The sequence below is a fragment of the Limulus polyphemus genome, unplaced genomic scaffold (genome assembly GCF_000517525.1).
Source record: "Limulus polyphemus unplaced genomic scaffold, Limulus_polyphemus-2.1.2 Scaffold714, whole genome shotgun sequence".
Lineage (NCBI taxonomy): Eukaryota > Metazoa > Arthropoda > Merostomata > Xiphosura > Limulidae > Limulus > Limulus polyphemus.
This window is the reverse complement of record NW_013666324.1, coordinates 310,756-315,077: the sequence shown is the minus strand read 5'-3', so window position 1 is coordinate 315,077 and position 4,322 is coordinate 310,756. Positions and strand designations below refer to the sequence as shown.

The following is a 4,322-nucleotide window of genomic DNA, read 5'->3' as shown; positions in this document are numbered from 1 at the left end:
AGCAACGAATTATATTCCACATATGTCCACCGAGTTTCATCAAAACCCAATCATTTTTAACTGAGTTATAAAGCAAAAATAGTGTGAAAAATCGGTCCCCATGTTAACAGATTGGGTTTTTTTTGGATTTTCGCGACCCTTGCTTCGACCTTGACCCTCCAAAAACTAAAAACTTCAAAGTTGGATCATAGTCCAAATGTATACCAACTTTCGTCCAAATCCATTCAGCCGTTTTCGAGAAGCTTTGTTGACAAACACACACAGGGGTGAAAACATAACCTCCGTCTACCTTTGGTGGCGAAGATAAGATAAACTAGTTTATACAGAAATGGTTGTTATTTAAACAACAGATGACATAGAAGACGTCTTGACCACTGCTGTGTCTATTGTATCCTCACTGAATTGATGAGCCCTGGTGTTGTACGAAAAGCCTCTTCGGCACTGCATATAGCAGGTATAGTAGCATTCTTCTTTATCTTTATTCTTGTCTGAGGCCTAGATCTGACTTCAAACTCCGATATAACGTCTGGTCTCCGAAACTGTGTGTACCCCCCCCCCCCTAGTGGGTCAACGGTAAGTTTACGGACTTATAACGCTAAAAGCTGGGATTCGATTCCCTGTGGTGGACAGAGTGCAGAGAGGTGAAACAAACAAACAAACAAGTTGGAATTACGTCATCCGGGTTCTTGCGACCTGCTTCTCTTTTCGAAAGTCTCTTGCACGTGCAACCTGATAACGTCCAGTGGCAGGTTTTTAGTTTTAAAAATATTTGTTTGTTTGTAGTTAAGCGCAAAGCTACACATCGATATCGAAACCGGTTTCTAGCGGTATAAGTCCGAAGACATGCCGCTGTGCCACTGGGGGACATTTAACAGGAAAGAAACTTTCCTCAACTGAGGAGTTCAGGGATATTTGTGTCCCCCTTCGTCACGCTCGTGGAAATTTTTTATGAAACCAGTGTTAAAATTAGGCAAAATACGAATATATATGTATATAGGGCCAATTAAAGGGGGTGAGGCATGAGAGCCATTTGGCCCGGGCCCCAAGTTCAAAGGGGGCCTCAAGTTTCGCGACTTGATTTTATGTGCCTCTCAATCAGACCAAAATGTAACACACGCTCTCAGCTTAGAGCTGCAAGTTATATATATACAAATTGAATATTCAAATTGTGTTTCACTTTTATTTTGGGCTATTGATTGTCCTATTTTACTTTCACGTGGTATCATTTTTATTTTATTTTAGTCAGGGGCCTGAAAAAATAATCCTCTGAGAAGGCCTGTGTGTATTCATACATTTGTTTATGGTTTACAGGCCTAACGATTACGATAAACATTGGAGGACCACTGATATGATTGTAGAGGTTATGACGTCGAGGCAAGGAACGCAAAGCAAAAACGTTTGTGACCATTTTGTGCTCGGTTCCGAGAAACAACCTATTGAGCATTCTTTGACTGCATCTGACGTATAACAAAAGTTTGAACTAGACATAAGTTGGTGCATGACCTTTCAACCTGGAGCAACTAGGTATAAAGAAGATAGAACTTTTTCATACAATATTAATAGGAGGGATGGGACAACAAACAGACACTATCTCAACACCACAATGATCGAATAAAGCATGCTGATTGGTTCTTATGCAGCATGGTGATCGAATAAAGCGTGCTGATTGGTTCTTATTTTGTATTTGAAGCTTATTCTATAACGGCTTAAACTTCTTGAAGCTGAGTGTTTCAAAACTCTTTCTTATTAAATATGGTTGTGTAATATATCAAACGATAAAGCCTTATTTTAATTAAAATGTAAATTATTATAATCCCGAATTTTAGTAAGAAAAGAAATACACACATAACATTATAGTGTTGCAATTAGTATATTTAACTCACACATTTCCGTAGAGGAAAAAATATTGAAAAAAGGGAAAAACATCGTATAAAATTTATAATTCCTGACAGACATCTTCAAAAGTAAAAATATCACAAGTTACTGATATCAAATTTAGCGTAAAAGCTACACAATGTGTCGTTTAACGCTCTGTCTACCGCGGGAATTCGAACCCCGAATTTTTGCCTTTTAAGTCCGCAAACTTACCACTGACGAGTAATGTAAGACGTATTCAAATTCGATGACGAGGAACCCATTTTGAGACTAATAATGCTTGGAAACGGCTTGAATGGGTAATGAAGAAAATCTTTAATATAAGTTTTTTCTTCATTACCCATTCAAGCCGTCTCCAAGCGTTGTAAGACGTATTGCTTTCACATAGAAAATAACGCTATGCTCTTATGGAAATTAACTTCTCTTTTTATACCCGACATTTGCATTGAACTTGAAAACAGTGATGACGTCTTTGTTTGTTCTTTTATAGTAGTTAATAAAAATAATGATCACTAGACTGTAATTCAATTCTTGTTGAAACTTTCCAGAAAGAAGAAATGCTATTAATCCAATTTTATGATAATAGTATTTTTTTTAAAATTGCTTTTGGTACAATTTTATTCTATATTAGTTTTTAAAAAATTCTAAATTTGAATTTAAACAGAAATAACTTACTTTTCGTTACGTAATTACGTCAAAAAATCTAAAATCTAAAAGCAGTTTAAATCCCTTCGATATTTAAAACTAGCTGGTTTTTTTTAATGAAGTAAACTCATAATTCAAAATTATCACTGAACCTAATAAAGCTCTCAATAAACCCATGTCCCCCCCCAGTAGCACAACGCTAGAATCCGGGTTTCGATACCCGTGGTGGGCAGAGCACAGATGGCCCATTGTGTAGCTTTGTGCTTAATTACAAATAAACAATAAACCCAATAAAATCCGGGGTTAGATTCCCTGCGATTGACACAGCAGATACCGAAGCAACTGGATTCAAACATGTTTGCTTCTTATAATTCTAGATTAGATGTTGTTACGCAATGAGTTACGTGAGCCTTATATTATATATAGCGCGGGGAATCGAACCCTGAGATTTTTGCGTTGTAAGTCCGTAGACTAACTGCTCACTTACCTGTAGTAGAAAGCGATAAGAAAGCACTTGGGTAAAGTTAATAATCAACTTCTTATTTAGGCAAGTTTTCACTGGACGAGGTAACGTGTGTATGGTAAGTTTCTGTATCAAATGGAAGTAAAAGTGAACGTAGTAATGTAAGTTACTTGAATGACAAGAACAGAGCCCTCTAAAGGAAACAACTTGAATTAAAACAATATTATTTTTATCAACAAAATGTAGTTCTTTTCGGATGTAGATGAAAGACTAATACATCACAAATTAAAAACAAATACCTGTATTAGGTCCCCTTTATTACGATAAAACATAAAATAAAAAAGGAGGCTATAATGTAATTATATACTGATTTAGTCATGAAATTCCATCTTGTAAACTAAGTCATGTTGTTGACAATAGTGAGAGCTATTACGAAATTAGTACTGGTTTAACGAAATAGCTTTCAGATGTGTTGCGTTTTAAAGCAAAATATAGTTAATACTGTAACTAGCCCCCTAGTGGCTCAGCGATAAGTCTGAAGGCTTATAACGCTCAAAACCGGGTTTCGATACCCGTGGAGGGCACAGTACAAATAACCCATTGTTAATAACGAATAATAACGTTAATAACGAATAAACAAGCTACTGTAACCCTGAAATCGGGAGTCGATCATACATAATATTTTAGTATTAGAGCTTTCGAACAAAATACATTTTGTATTCGTCACTAAGCTTAATCTCTTGCTGAGAAATCTTCATTTGAAAATGAGTTCTCACCTCCGTTTGTATCAAGATTTTGGTGAAAGTCCAGCGCCTTTGGCAAAGTAATTTACGTGTGTTCTGTAAATTTACACTAGGAGAATGTCCGAAAGTTATGTTTACCCTAATTTCAGTTGCAAGAGCAAAGTTAGAAGGTTGGCGTTTTTATGAAATGCAAACATTGTGGATGTAACCACGATGTTGAAGCTAAAGCGATCAAAAAGAGAAGTTGTCCAAAAAAACCGTCAGAATCCAATCAAAAGAGGACAAGAAAAGTGAGAAGCAGAAGGAATATTAATAATAAAATACTTGGTTCGTCCCATTGTGTTAGATCGTTCAGTGACTGGCAGACTTTGATATGGTTGATTGGACCCCCAACCAAAGAAAATCATAAGAAATAGCCGAAGAACACTTATTGTTGTTTCTATTAAGTGTACAGAATGTCCAAGATGTCATGAACGTGTTGAAAACAATTCAGTGCAAACCAAAGCCAAAATGGAATGGTCCTGAGCCGATGTAGCACGACTTTGTGAAGACTTTTCATGAACATTATTTGTTTGTTTTGAATTTCGCGCAAAGCT

The 4,322-nt window shown here is 36.3% G+C and overlaps 1 long non-coding RNA gene across 3 annotated transcripts in view; it reads right to left on the bottom strand.

The window, feature by feature from the left end:
• LOC106460128 overlaps positions 1–4,322 on the bottom strand; it is a 7,996-nt gene that overhangs the window by 2,259 nt on the left and 1,415 nt on the right. Inside the window, exon 1 of one of the 3 annotated variants that reach the window (XR_002610690.1) lies at positions 3,008–3,112. The exons of the other annotated variants lie outside the window; for them this stretch is intronic. This is a non-coding gene — a long non-coding RNA (uncharacterized LOC106460128). Of the gene's footprint in view, positions 1–3,007; positions 3,113–4,322 lie in introns of those variants that run through there. 3 annotated transcript variants of the gene reach the window in all.